Consider the following 16,869-nt stretch of genomic DNA (forward strand, 5'->3'; position numbering starts at 1 on the left):
AATATGCTATTTATATCTACAGACGACTTGGGACTGTATGCCCTTAGTATTTAAATTTCATTGCACCGCAGGTAGTTCGATTAGGTTACCTGGTTTGGCGGGTTTCACTTCCCGGTGGCACAAGTTGGTGCTACACACATAGTTGTCAGGGCAGGGTCAGTTTTAGAGTTGGTTTACTTATTTATTAAAATCTACTTGGATCAAAGGATATTGCCCTAATGGCTGTATATTATTAGAAGTACACAAGTATATGGTAAAATTACCTTTACACCCCATGTGAGGGTTTTCATGTACCATTTAATTAATAAAGACAAAAGGACTCAATTCATCTATACCGGATACCCGGTTACATTATGATTCATAAACAGAAGATTATGTTTCTAAAGTCTGTCCCACGACCGGAACGTCTCACTTTTTGGAAGATATCTCAAAATGAATAAATACCTTGGCCTTTAACCTAGGTCCGATCGGTAGATTGATTTTTTCCCCAAACTTCCTGCATTTATACGAACCCTCGTGGTCATCAAGTGTATACACAACGTGGCAAATTCAAAGTCTACGAGGATTTAACATTTCCAAAAAAGAAGTGCAACATGTTTATGACCAGAAATTCTTCGATCAGGATTGAGCTTACGATTAACGTTACCTGATAAACCAAACAGATAATTTAGACCCATTTCTGGGAAATTTAAATCCTACCTGGAGTCTTGTATAGCTCTTACGTTATCTTGAAATCACCCTTTTAACCATTTCCGAGGTCCCGTGTCGCAGCAGGTGTTGGGACGAAAGAGATCCCTCACTGCTCCATGGCCCTAGGTGCCGAGTATAGGTATAAATTTGAAGCAACCGGCAAGTGGTGACGTCTTCATATGAGTGAAAAATTCTCGAGAGGGACGTTAAACAACAAACAAAAACGATCTTACTTGAATGTAATCTGTACATATCATGGCTTCCTAGCTCGAACAAATACGCCGGTGATGATGCGTGTAAACCGTCATATCCGTAGTAACGTCATACACAAGAACGTCATATATAAACAGCAGTCTGCTGCACCAGCTTCTATTTCTTGTTCTGAGAGAAAGACGACCTGATCTTGGCTGAAGAATCTCGTTGGGTAATTGTCAATTCTAAACTTTTCATAAATAAGCTGAGCTGACGCCTGACCCTAAACTGGGATGATTTATAAAAGGGATCACTTCAAATACTTTTTATATTTATTGTATTAAGTTTAAGAAAGTTATGGGAGAGTTACACAGATAATTTGATGCTCTCACTAGCAAGCGATTTTAAGTATAAATCATTTATCATCGTTGCTAATTATAGAAGATACTCCCTGCTACATTAATACGGTTGGGAGAATTAGGAGAAGATTTTATTTAATAATGAATGAAATTATTGTATTTTTATAAACGGTGAAACGTGACACATCATACATAAACGTACTAACATAACTGTATATTATGCACAACCTTTACCCTACCTTATCTCCTTTTTATTTGACTCTGGACAAAAAAAAAAACTCTGAACCGAAAAAAGTACACTGGACCGAAAAAGAACTTTGGACAGATCCGCTAGCATATTTGTGATCATTTGCGTCTTCCTCGCCTCGCGTGTGCATCAGATACTTCAACTACCATATCCAAAGAATAACTTTGGGGTCATCTTTGGAAAGATCAACAATCTATACCTTGGCCAGGAACATTTGTTGCTTACATTTTGAATTCCTCTGCCAAAGAAGATTCATCAATTCCACCATACATCATACGTATGGCTAGTGTGAATTCCACCAAGCATCTATACTAGTATACGAACTCATTCAAACGGCAGAACTTCCTAAATCCCAAAAATATATATGGGATCATCCAGAAGACCACTGAGGATATTTCTTCAGTACATACATGTATTGCCACCTCATACATCGTCTTTCATGACCTTCACCTTCAGGCACTAATTTCACGGTCATTAACAGTCATACCTACCGTTACATTGACGTAACAACCATTTTATTCAACATTCTCAAGTATTTTTTACTTTATTTTGTCACATCACGACTTTTTTTTTTAAAACACTGCAAGTTACTTGGGCATGTCTTATTTTTTGTGAAGTATGTGGGTGCAATTTGTTGTCCCAACGTTTAGTCACCAATTTAACGCACTTTTAGCAGATGTTAAATGCGGCATTACTCCGTCTAGAACACATTGGAATAAAGCTACCATAGGTCCGAAAAAGAGGCAATAATTCAACATATGGACAGGACTTTAAGGTTTTTAATCGGTCACTTATGCGACGGACATTCAGTAGTAATTCAGGAAGAGCGTGCTAAAGCATATTTACTTCAAACAATTTTATGGCTTTGGATTTAGAATGATAAAAATAACGTAAGGTCTTTTGTCAGTTTTCTAGAGCACAAGGCAAAATGGTCAACTCTTTCGCATCTGAATAATTATTGAAGTTTTACCATGCTTCGAGTTTGGCAATCCAAATCAATGGAGATTCAATTCCATTGAATTTAGGGAGAGCGAGTCCTGCTGCCATGGTAGTTGGTTCCTGAGGAGTATTATGAAGTTCTGCTAATGTTGTGAAATCAATTGGTGTCACCCTTCCTTGTAAAATATGTGCTTTTCTTATTTAATTAAACCGTATTTTTTCGTAAAGCCCTATTATCGAGCCTTCTCTTTGATGTTAAAAATGACTCCTTTTACCTCAACACTTTCCTGGAACAATCGGTGGCAAGAATAATTTTGTCTGACTATCTTCAGTAATAAACAGCTTAATTTTAAGTCTGTCTCCTGTGCTGTTTTTATTTTCAGGTTTAAAGAATTAAGTTGTCACCATACCCCCAATCACACGGTGTAAAGTTGGTGAAGAATCCAGGTAGGATCTGCGACCTCTTTCTGAGCGAGTTTTCCCATATCTTTTTATACCAGGACGTACAACATCAACATGGTCCGACATGCAGTTTCTTCCAAAGTGGCGGTTTGATTTTAACGCCACTTAACAATAGATTTAACATTCGGCAATACTCCTACTGGAACGCCTTGGAGAAACGCTGCCATATGTGTGGAAAAGGAGACTTTAGCAGAGTGTGGAGAATGTTCATACCGTGCTGTAAAGAAGAAAGAGACACCTAACGGCTGATGGATAACAAAAGCATAAAAGGTTGTTTCGGTTACTTCTGTTTGCAAGCATAAGAGATTCAAAATTTAAAGAATGTGTACATTTAAAATCTGTTTATATATCACTGGGTTATTTAGTTATAAATTAAAATCTTGAATCTGTAAAATAGGACAGGAGACGTCAGTAGAATTTTACGTGTTTATTTCTTGAAGCCCGAGGAAAAAATAATCGGACAATACAAGATAGCGTCCCCTGTCCGGAACTTAGTTAATCTTGTCAAGATAGTTACATTGAAAAGGTGTAAAAACAATGGGCTCAAAAGTGCCACCAAAAAGCGAGATTTGCCCAAGGGTTTATCTAAAATTACGATGAAAAAGAGCAAATGGCATAAGTGCGAAATTAGGCTTGTTAAATGAATTGACAGAGTAAATCGGCTTCTTTTGGTTTGTGTGACACTAATTGATTTCTATAGAATTCAAAGAAAAATTGTCAAAAGGAATGTAAGATATACTTATCACAATATAATTCCAAAATCTGTAAACAACCAAGGAATGGAAGAAAAAAGGGGGTAAAAGGACATTGTAACTTTAAAATAAATGAATTTATGGAAGATAAGGTTTTTGTGAAATAAAAATGTTTCTGAAACTAATAGAATTTAAATGTTGAAATGTTTCTAAAAATAGAAAAATCTGGAAGGTGAACCTATGATGTATACATTAGAAGCTTAGTCCATGGTAAAGTTTGTTTGTTGTTAAACGTCCCTCTCGAGAAATTTTCACTCATATGGAGACGCCACCACCTGCCGGTGGAGATTTGCAATTATTTTTACCTATTCTTCGCACTTAAAGCTGAACACGTCTCGTAAATAGACATACGCCATTTTCGATACTACTAGCTATGATATCAGCACCGAGATATACCCTTCGCATTCGTTACACCCGACTACTTTATTGTCAGGGGTATCGGCGTGGAATGGCGACACGTGCTCGTGCTGGTTATCTTACATTACATTTGCTTACATTTTATTGCAGTTACGTGTATTTGTGTTTGTTTGTATACTGCACTGACCTGTGCATCTGTTGCAAGTTTCTTTGGTATCTTACTCTCCTGCATTAGAAGTACACAGTTATATTTTGACCGTGTACGGTAGCTCAGTCGGTAGATCGCTCTCTTCGTGATCGGGAGGTCGTGAGTTCGAATCTCGGCCGCGACTGACCTAAGTCGATAAAAAATGGGTAGCAACTGTTTCTTCGCCATGCGCTCGGCACTTTGAAGTGAAAGTTGCGGATCCTTCAGATGAGACCTTAAAAACCGAGGCCCCGTGTCACGGCAGGCGTTGGCACGATAAAGATCCCTCACTGCTCAATGGCCCTGAGTACCGAGTAAAGGTCAAAATTTGAAGCCCTTCACCGGTATATGGTGACGTCCCTATATGAGTGAAAAATTCTCGAATGGGACGTAAAACAACATACAATCAACAGTTATATTTTGTCGCTACCTAGTGCTGTACACCATACGTCCGTCTACACCGGTGGCGATTGATTACACTGAACGGTGAGCGGCTTTATATAGGGGCCCTCAGATATAGCGAGAAACCAATCGAACATGGCGGACATATTTCTTTAACGAATCGTGTTCAGCTTTAAGGGCATTGAGCAGTGAGGGATCTTTTTCGTGCCAGCACCTACTGCGACACGGGACCTAGGTTTATACAGTCTCATCCGAAGGACCGGTCGCCATGTCCCACAGTGGGATTCGAACCTACGACGTAAGGATCAACACCTTACTCCGCGACTTTAACGCAGACGCTCTAACCACTGCGCCCGCGGGCGACCCGTGGTAAAGATCTCATGTATTCTAAAGCACTAATGAAAAAGGACATTGAGCCTCTGGAATAGAAATTAGAGAATCAGTCAAAGGCAAATTAAAGATGAAAACAAACAACAGATAAAACTGCATACACCATACTTAAATCATGCCGTGTCGGATCTTAAGAAAATTCTCTGGACTTGTTTCTCATTGCAAATTACGTAAGAAAATTATGAAATGGAACAAATTGTTCTGAAATTAATAAACAGAACTGTGTGTGTAAAAGAGATGTTGAAGACAGTAAATTTGTCCGAAAGGAATTCCTGTTTTAAACTGCCAATCCACTAAAACCTCAAGCGCCGCTTGGCTAGGGCTTGTTAAAGTACTTTTCAGATAATTACTATCAGGTATACTGTATTTACTAGCTATCCAGTTGGTCAGATAACCGAGGCCTCTTGTGGTTTTGTGTTTCGTACACATAACGGAATTTATCAAAACCTATGTTCTACTCATGAAATGATTACTAGAAACTTGTCGAACACACCTCTTATCTTAAATATTTTACTGTTGATTATTTATGTGAACCAAACGTTTGAGACGTGACAGTAGAAATACTGGTATGAACTTAAAATGATAGAGGAGAAATTTTGCACATTTGTAAAAAGCTGCTTTGTGCAATGCTTACAATTGACCATATTTGTATATAGAGCAGTTCAAGTTAATTAAATGTTATTTTTAGTCGACAAATATTTAAAAATTAACAGATAAAGAGGAAATAAGATATCTCTTTAACCGACTTTAACAATTTAAAACAGAAAGTTTAGTAAAAATATACACAGTTCATAAAAAATAAACATAAACTAAACCTAAAGAACATTTTTTTTTTAAAGTATACATGTAAAGCTTTGGATGAAATAAGAAGATAACGAACAGTAATCAAGCTCAAAATTCTATTGAAACAATACAAATTGGGAGCAGTGCAAACCTGGACCTCTAAAACCATCAGAGGTGGGAACAGGTGCCATGGAGGAGTAAACATTCCCTTTCAACCAGTCACACATGGTGTGTTTTCATGTGTGAAAACAGTGTGTTTTCATAATCATAATCGGACAAACAAAGAAATCTAAGAAAATTCAGTGTGTGAAAAAATTGACTATAAATTCAAAAAAAAAATCATAAAAAAATCAACATTCCACAACATTAACTACCTAGTAGTTTTGGATCTGTGAATTTCTGCAGCATTAACATACCTAAATTTAGGAATTCTCTCTAATTTTAACAAGATTTGTGTTGTTTCTGTGTTTTAGACCCATTGACAATGACTCTTGAAATTGCATTTTAATTACGGAAAACCATTTCCTCCAAAACCAAACCTCCTGTAAAGATACAGAACCAAGAATTAATGTTTCGGTATCTGCCAACCGTTTAATTGAATCCATGTGAGACGTTTGACCTTCTTTATATGATTCAGTGGCATCACGTGTTTCGCTTGAATTTTCACATATGTACTTTTGCTATTAAACGTCAACACTAGAAGCATTAGGGCCTGTGTGGGCGGGCGGTGGCTACTGGAATACTCTATTCTTGAAAGTAAAACTGAATTTTAGTGTGCAATATACGAGAAGCAAAAACGCAAGCAAATTAATCAGGATGGATCTGCTGTTGAGCAGATTTTTCGCATATATCTACTTGTGCCGTTATTGCCTTTTGCTCAATTTAAAAAAAACCCTAGAATCACATTGAGGCAGGCATGGGGATCAATTACACAAGATTGTAATTAATTAAATTACGAATACTTGCCCAAAGTCTTCAATTAAAATTACCATTACAACTACAAGGATTTTGAAATGTAATTAATTGAATTACAATTACTATGCAAATGTAATTAAATTTTATATCCAAGAGCCTAATTCTGTTTTCATCCGATTTAAATAAATTAAACTAATGTAATACTGACTTCAGAATACTTAACTTTACAACTATCATTTACCCATGGTTTGTTATCTTCTGACCTTAAGACTTTCATATAAATCTCCCCCTTCTATAACTTTACAATATTGAGGTAAAATTATGTCACAAACAGTATGGCTAAAATTTTCAACACAATTGTTTACATTTTCTAAACTATCAAAATTATTTCGTAAAAGTAATGCACCAGCATTTCTCTAAACACTCAGCGGATATCTGTAGTATTTTCAGTGTCTTCTATCCACCTTATAGCCGTCACGGTAGCTCAGTCGATAGAGCGCTTGCTTCCGTGATCGGAAGGTCGTGAGTTCGAATCACTGCCGCGACTGACCTAAGTCGATAAAAAATAGGTAGCAACTGTTCCTTCGCCAAGCGCTTGACACGTTGAAGTGAAAGTTGCAGGTCCTTCGAATGAGACCCCGTGTCACGGCAGGCATTGGCACGATAAAGATCCCTCACTGATCAATGGCCCTGAGTGCCGAGTGAAGGTCTAAATTTGAAACCTTTCATCGGTATGTGGTGACGTCTCAAATTCTCGAATGGGACGTAAAACAACATAAAATCAATCAATCTATCCACCTTACAGTTTTACTAGCCGTTCTACCTGAGTGAATTTGTATACAAGTACTTTCATTCCTGCACCTATTTTCCATAGTGAAGCTAATGGGGTGAATGATCGGAAAAGATATTGAAATTGCCACTACTGAAATCTATGAAATATGAAGCCTAGATGCATCAGTTAATATAATTAATCTATTGTACTTACACCATTTGACCCATAGAATGTAATACTCCCATTTTTATCATTTTCATATCTACCATTAACATTACGTAATCCCGTGCTTTTACATAAATCAATGTTTTTAAACGAAATTATTGACAAATATACCTGCATTATGTCTACATGTTAAAACTGCACCACTTTCATAGCCTGCAAATGATTGAAGGTTATTAGATGCATTATTTTCTAGCTTGTCATGTAAGATATAGTCATATAAATTACCACTCCTTGCATTAAAATCACCCACAACATATATATATCCTTTACTAGGGAAACAATAAAATTCTTCTCGATATTCAAAAATGTCGACCATCTCTTTTTGATAATTCTACTTTCAGGTGGGATATAACAGGCAGCTAAATAGATAGGTTTATCTTCATAGTGATATTTATTACATAACTCACCCAAACATTAGTATTATGGAAACGTTCTACAATATTAATCTTAAACGAGAATGTGGATCTAGAAAATATAACAAAATCTCCATCTCTTCCACAAATTCTAGGAAAAGTATGACAATCATAATTATCTAACTGAATAACATGATCAGTCGTAATCCAACATTCTAGTAATACTATAACATCATAATATTTATAAATTGACTGTCCGTCAATTTTTTGACGAAGTCTCTTATTCACATTCCATATGCATGTAATGACACTACTCCCAGACCTGTCCAATCACATATTGAATTTCTGCTGGATTTGTCGTAGGTGTGTTCACATTATGTGTCTGTGTCTTATCCGTTTTCATAGATTTCCGGTTGAACTCACCAATACACCTATCAGTATCTTTTAACTTCTACTCAAAAACATCCACACGATTAGAGAAAAACTGTAATGACTTTTGGAAATCAACTGATCGTTTTTTTCAGAATCATCAAAATACCTTCTCAAGTTGGATACTGGAAGTTCTAAGATATCAAATCTCTCAATCATATGAAGTTTTGATAATTTGTTTAAAATCTTGTTTATCTCAGTTATTTGTACTGACATATCCATGTTCATGCATGCACTTGCAGCTGAGTCTTTATTTATCGGCGTAGATATACGAGTCATTATCAAAATCCACCAAAAGTTTGGTCACACACCAATAAAAGATCATAGGAAGTAAAAATAATAGAAATTTGTACATTACTTTTTAAAAACATTATTCTGTAGTAGACAGAATATTTATATTGTTGCTGTATGATATATTTAAAGAGAAATTGCATTTAGAAATGCCTATACAAGCATATTTTGCAACGTCCTACACTCCTTAGTGTTGAATTCACAAGTGTTTTATAACCATATTCAGTTCATTTTGATCTCATTTTTTTGTTGTTGTATGCATTAAACTATTCTAAACATATGCCACACAAACACTAAATAATTTTTAAATATGCTTGTTTTAAAAATATCAAAGCTTAAATGCGTGTCCCACGAGTTTTTGTCTCTCCTGTTATGCTAATAAAAAAAAACAGAAAATAGAAATATTTAGAATGAACCTTTCGAGGTTTCATACTTATTCAAATTTAATGGGTTTGAAGAAAATGTCCAAAATGTAAGTATGAATTACTCAGTAGAAAAAAATTAGGTCCTTACTGTTACACTGAAAATAAACTTAAACATTGGAACTAAGAAAATGTAACTTTTCTTACAAAATAACATTAAAAATTTGTTTCAAAGCTACATCAGCATTGTATGGTAAGCAATAAGGGAAATAAATAACCATATATAAAGTAACTGTCTATCCTGTTACTGTCCATCCTGCTACGTGTAAATTTGTATCAGTAAAGACAATTTTTGTAACGGGAAAGACTAACATTACAATAAAATGAGGATTTGGGTCCTATCTTATTAATCTAGCAATTATTTTAAATATTTTTTTAAATAAAGAAGTATTTTAAATGAACACACTCTGAATAAGGTTTTGTTGTATCAAATATGAATGTTAAGACATAAAAAAGTGATTTTGTAACAGGAAAGACATAATATTGTAACAGTACAGACAACTTTTCTTAAAAACAGAAAAATGTGGACTTTTATTGATTTTTCAGTTTTTTATTATTTTGATATAAATGTGTGATATACATTCCATTGTTTTTCTTTCCAAATATAAGTTTGTAACAGTAAAGACAGGGATTGTTACAGAATGGACAATTGATGAGATTTTTTTTTAATTTTAAGCACATACATGTCATTTAAATAATCTATGAAGAAAAAAGTCTTTTTAAAAAAAATTTTTTAAGCCTTTAAAATATCAATTTTATATATTGATTATATACATATATTGATATATATTTAATTCAGTGTAACAGGAAGGACACAATAAATTATGTTTCTAAGACAGTATATTTTTCAATCCCTAAAGAAAAAAGTTTTACTGTTTAATCAAACAAAACAATTAAACTTTGCCAAAAAAATATTTTCATTATTTAAAAAAGTAATATCCTAAGTTCAGTATTTAGGAAAACAGTTGAAAAATGCACGTTTTCTTCTAATTTAAAGATAGATAAAAATAGGGATGTCTAATGCAGAAAGACAAAAAAAATATAGGTTAAAGAGAGATGCCTCTCCAAGACGAAGGCAGGAATACCTTCTAAAAGAGAAAGGTATAGAAAAGATATTGAGAGGAAAGTAAAGAAACGTGTGAAAGATATGACAGAGAGAGAGAAGAGAAGTGCGCGTTAAAGATGGAGACAATACAAGCAGCAAGTCAGAGCGAAGCAAAAGAATGTTTCCCAAAGTAAAAGCCCATCATCTACATACTCAAGGACATGTTCTTCACACCAAAAGCTATCAAGCACAAAAAAGAAAAAAACGAGAAGAAACAAAATGTTATCGTGAAAACAAATTATTAAAAGAAAAGATAAAAATGTTCGAAAAGAAACAAGGATATATATATCTAGACAATGCCTTTCTCTCAAGGGACTGTGAGCAAGATAGTCAAAAGTATTTGCCAAAAATATAAGCACAGTATTTAGACATGTATGTGCCAGGAATGCTTCTTGATGAAAGAACAACTGAATTTATTTTCAAAATGGAGACACTGAAGATCCTTCTTACAGGGGAATCTGACAGATTCATGCTCTTTCTTCGGTTTTGAACATACCAGTATTCTCTATTTACCCAAAACTTGGAAATCCAAATGTACGATTGGATTTGAACAGAGTTGTCTTGCCGAGAAATTACTCATGCAGTGAAATCAACCCTGTGTACATTTTTTGGACCTCTACAAGATCTGATATGAGCTCCTACAATTGGATACCAAATCACTTCGTGGCAGTGGTACCCAATGATGATTTGCAAAACGATGTTAAGGAACACACAGGATCTCAACAGAAAGTAAATACAGATCATGTTAAGGAAGGCATTAAAAATGGAAAAAAATGTTGAGACAAACAGCGAATGCAGTATGCCTGAAGAGCCAGTGCTAGAACAGAAGACAGAAGAACACCAAGTTGACCAAAATGGCTGTATGAAAGGTGAAAACGAGTTTGTGATAAAAGATCAAGAAGTAAAGGAGCAAAACGAAAATAGCCAAAATGCAGATGATCAGAAAAAAGAGGCAAAGATACATGAAGAAAAAAGAGTACAAAAGTGTAGAATTCAACAGATTGAAAGAAGAAAACATATTGAGAGACAAGAATCAGAGTAATACAGATCAGACAAAAAAAACAATCCATCTTAATAGCTTCATGTACAGAGAATAGTGTGAAACAAGAGAACGACATAAACAATTTGGAAACATATTTAGGGAAGTATGTAGTTGTATCATATGATGAGAGTCTGTATCCAGGCTTTGTTAAAGACATTGGATACGATGATATACGGGATGTGTCATGCGTGCATCGGATAGGAAGGAAAGAAAACAACTGCTTCTTTTGGCCAAGAAAGGTCATAGATGAATGCTGATATACTCTGGATAATGTATTGGCCATCTTCCCGGAGGCCCCCCCCCCCAAAAAAAATGGAAGGAAGAAACTCACATTACAAAATCGAGGATTATGTATATTTGTCTGTTTGTATGTATGTTGTTTAACGTCCCTCTCGAGAATTTTTCACTCATATGAAGACGCCACAACTTGCCGGTGGAGAGCTGCAAATTTTGTCCTATACTCGGCACTTACGGCCATTGAGCAGTGAGGGATCTTTTTCGTGCCAGCACCTACTGCGACACGGGACCTCGGTTTATACGGTCTCATCCAAAGACCGGTCTCCACGTCCCACAGTGGGATTCGAACCCGCGACGTAAGGATCAACTCCTTACTCCGCGACTCTAGAGCAGACGCTCTAACCACTGCACCACGCGGGCGAGGATTATGCATGGGAAAAAAATTAAAGTCACAGAAAAAAAAAGTGACTAGGTCGTGGCATGGCTTCTCTCGAAGAATACATCAGGTTCCGGGGCCAAAAATCTTAAACGACCTCATTTTTTATCTCAGTCTCACTTTTCCACTATAATTCCTTTTTTAAAAGTGAGACTGAGATCAAAAGTGAGCTCGTCCAAGTTTTATAGCCCCGGAGCCACATAATCTTTGAGAAGTTGTTGTATTCAATTGTATTGTTGTATTCAATATTTTTCTTTCGAATGGAAGTTTAATCTTTTTTTTTTTACTTTTCAAATTGTCCTTCCTGTAACTTTTTTCATTGTAAAAGCTAATATTTGCTTAGGGAAACACTTTTTAAAATGTAAAACCTCTTCAGTTTTTTTTTATTGTACATGTAATTCAGTAATAATTCTAGTTAAATCTAATTTAAATGCATTTTTTTAAATTGCTATTTACAAGATTGTGTAATGTGACAAGTCTCTCCTGTTACAGTCGTACAAATGTATTATTTTTGTTCTCTATTTGTCCATGTCTTAAACTTGTAATTAAGGTATTGGCATTACTTGCGGACAACAGTGTTAAATTTCAGAATTTTTTTAATTCAGTGCTTAACAAGATAAAGAATTTGACTTGAGTACACAAAAATTTCTCTCCTGTTGCATGTTCTGTTCTCTCCTGTTATACGTTTTAGCTGAAAGGTAAAAAAAAAACTTTCACTGTCATATTTTTATGGACTTGTTTTAGATTCATCTATATTTTGGCAGTATATTAACAGATTTCAAACTGTGAAATTGATGCAATATTTACTTTTCGATCATCTCTAAACCAGAATTAGGATTTTGTAACAGGAGAGACATGTCTGATGCAAAATACTGTCTTTCCTGTAACGGGCCTGTCTTTCCTGTTACATGCACTATAATTCTAAAAATATGTTGTTTATATATGATTGTTTAATGATTGGATCTACATGTATATATAAATTGTCAGTTGTAATCACACATGTGCATTCTGTTTTTCATACTAACTTTTATGACTATAAAATGACGAAAATATTGAACAAAATGTTCAGTTTTGAAAATTATCTCTAAAATCAAAATTGTAAAACGTGTGTTGCTTCTGTTTAATTGAAAAAATATTACTGGTTCTTTATCTGTCATGCGTTCACCATTTAGTTTGATCAAATTTTTAATTAATTTTGTACCTCTTCATAGTGAAAATTGTATTTTTTTTATCTTTAACAGGAAGGACAAAAGTTTAGAAAAACCAGTTCTTTTACTTCTTACTGAAATCAAATAATTTCTAGGTGGGAGTTTAGTGTTTTTGTGTTCTTCAGATCTGTGTTTATTGTTACAATTAATAAAAATTACTTTTCAACACAAGAAAATTGTTGATTTTTCTTAGAATTTATTTCTGCGGTTTTTGATAATGACTCGTATAGGTGAAGCTTGGTTCCTTATAGAACTGTAGAAAAAAAAGATAAATAATACATTCATACTTTCCAATAGAGAAATGCTTGAAAAATTATTAATTTTTTTTCAATGTAATAAAAAACAATGTTATTATTAGTATTAATGTTTTATTTTGCCTTAGTTTCATTCATCAAAAATATATAATGAGCAATTACCGGTAAATTTTCACTCTAATTGTTTAAACAAATTGTGAACACCTCTTGGACCCATCAGTTACTAGTTTTGGTGACTTGGCACCTTCTCTGAAACACCTAGCGAGGGGTATTTGTCCATTTTGGAAGTTCTAGTCTGCTCTTCTTACCCATGCTTTTTCTCCATTTTGTATTTTAACTATCGCACAGACATACAAACTTCAGACACTAAAGAAATACACAAAATATCCGAAAAACACGTATTTTCCAGGAGTGACATAAAGCGTGGCCGACATCAACTAGTATACATATATATTAGTATGCAAGTTTGCAGCAAACAAAATTATTCGCAGAAAGAAACTTTTCTTGTTCGCAGATAATTGCCGCTAGCTGCGGCCTTGCGGCAAACAATGCAGCAATTGTTGCAGTTGCAGGAACATTGCAAGAAACATACACGCCAATCTGTTGTTCGCAGCAAGTTCGCAGGAAACATTTAACAAATTGAATGTTTGCAGGAAGTTTGCAAGAACAGTAAAAAAATCAAATCAGCCAATAAAATGCAGATTGTACTGAGGTCAACACAGAATTCGCCATTTTGAAATGTTTGAATTGAAGTTGTAGATGTTTCAGTATTTTGTTAGGAATATATACCATTCTGAATAATCACAAAAACATAATTCTGGATGTAGGTGTACTTTGGCATACACAACATCTAATTGGTAAGATCTGATTTTGTTTTATTTATATGAAACAATTATCGCTTTAATGCATGTTCAAGTAACTGGTGTAGGCTTAATCTAATTATGAATTTCAGTCTTTATTTTAATATCACATTTGTATGTTTCATTAATGTATTTAAGGTTCCAAATCAATTACAATAAATGTCTGTATGCTTTCACATAAATAGGTAACTATACTTTTTTTTTATTTTAAAAGTCATGTGCAAAGGTCCTTTAATTTTGTGTATATGTCAGGAATACACATTTTATAATATATTTTAAATTATGAAGATTATGGGAACATTGTCTAATGTCTAGGAGCATAAAGATAGACTATCAACACTTCAGAAACTTGCATCAGTGAAACACGTGGTGGATTTTCTCTATTATTAAGGTCAGGACAAAGGCTTTCTACGAACTTGCTGCTTATACACAGGAATGTGCAAAAGCAGTGACTGAACTGTTTGCTGCAAGTTTGCAGCAGTGTTTGCCGTAGGTATGCAGCAATGTTTGCCAAAAGTGTGCAGCAATGTTAGCAGCAAGGTTTCCATATTTGGAAAATCCAGTGTTTGCTGCAGAAATGCGGCAAACCTCATTTGCATGGTAAGCTTGCTGCAAACACAAAAGCTCTGTATAGGCTGTCATGGTTTCTTTAGCTTCATTGCAGCAATGTCTGCTGCAGACTTGCAGCAAATGTTAGCAGGAAGGCTATATATTTTGGTAAGGGTATATATATATATATATATATATATATATATATATATAGGGTTTTCCTTAAAGTTCGTGGACAAATACTATAATTTTCTTAATAAAATCCGCAACTGGCAAACGTGGACGTTAATATTTTAATTTAGACCATGATTAAGTAAATTTGTAAAAATCAAAACAATGCATGCTATTTCACGAACGTTTATATACACAAGAGTAAATACTTCGTGTATGCAAGCTGCATGGCCTAGTCTGCAAAACGCTAATTAATTTATGATACGTCAAAAATATGGATTTTGAATTTTTATCACGTTCATGGACACTCGCTACATTTTCATTATCATGCCACACTGCCAAGCGTGTGCAATAATCTTTATGAAGAGACAAAATTGATTTAATTTTAAAATTTAAATCAATACACGATAATTTACGAGCACCATCAAAATAAACACTTCATATACACAGCTGCACAGCCCAGTCCGACGTTGCGCTAGACTTATAACAACATCATGAGTAGTAATATCCTATTTTCATCAAATACCAGCGGTTTTCCACTTCTTGTAGTGTCTCCGAAATTGTACACACCGTTTGAAATTCGTATACCCCAATTCAATGAATTAAATACATTCCAATAATTTCAAGTTGTTTGAATACATATTTTTTTCAGCGTCGTTTCAGCCATATTAAAACATAATTGTATGATTGGACGCTGTTCCGTTCGGATGACCGACGTCGCTTTTTCTATCAATTTTTGAAACATATTTCTTGCAGTTTTTACTTAATGTTTTCACCGTCTGTATAGTGAGCGATACTAAAGATATCAGAAAATGACGACAGTTGCTTTATTTGTGAGACATTTAATGACCTGTTTCATTAAGAAAATTATTATTTTAATTAGAACACTTTATCTAAAAATTTATGGCATTTTAACCCTAGACCATGCGCACTATCTTCGACCTTAATTTTAAAGACCACGATTTTTACGAACGTATTTAGTTCAAACAGTAAAAACCATACTATTCTTTTTTCATAAATATTTTGGTATACAATAAGTATATCTAAAACAATTCATTTTGATAAAAACGTCATCGTCCACAAACTTTATAGACAACCCTCCTATATATAGTTACCATGAGCTAAATTACAAACGTTCATATAGCTACTCATCTGCATTTCCTTGGAACAAACTATCGCAAAATGTTCCTAACTGTAGTTAAGTGGATATTTTTAAATCTGGGTATTTAATTAATGAAATATATTAACAATACTTAAACTATTCATTTCTTCTCCAATTCATTTAGTGTGCCAAATCCTTGAATGTATTGTTATTAACAATTCTGTCATGTTATATGTTCTGTGGTTGTACTCTATATTTAGATACTTATTTTTAATATGCTAATATATGATTGCAAATACGTTTTAAACACGTATGAAACATTATGAAAATTAGCTGTATGCTTAGTATAACCATGGATAAATAAAGGTTATTATAAATGAAAGAAAGACAACTTTAAAACTCTCCTTTGATGATTTCAAATATGAAGTCACAGGCTATTCTAGTGTTATTTTTAAAATCATACGTTTATAAAAGAAGTTTAAATCTTTGATTCTGAGATAAACAAGTCAAAACACGGAAACATTCAGGCTGGGTACAAATTGGAATTTCGGTTTTGGCTTCATAATGCCCTAAAAAGTTCATGTTATCAAAAAGTTCCGAAAATTATTTAAATGCAAGTTGAATTTATGAATGTGATAAATCAGAAAAGAATACCGGTATGACATTAAGGAGGACCATTCTGGAAATATGACGTCATTGATTTGTTACATTTTCAAGTTTTTAACAAAAAAGTCCTCC

Source organism: Saccostrea echinata, unplaced genomic scaffold, assembly GCF_033153115.1.
Source record: "Saccostrea echinata isolate AGI-Se365-2 ecotype Australia unplaced genomic scaffold, CSIRO_AGI_Sech_v1 ptg000009l, whole genome shotgun sequence".
In the NCBI taxonomy this organism is placed as follows: Eukaryota; Metazoa; Mollusca; class Bivalvia; order Ostreida; family Ostreidae; genus Saccostrea; species Saccostrea echinata.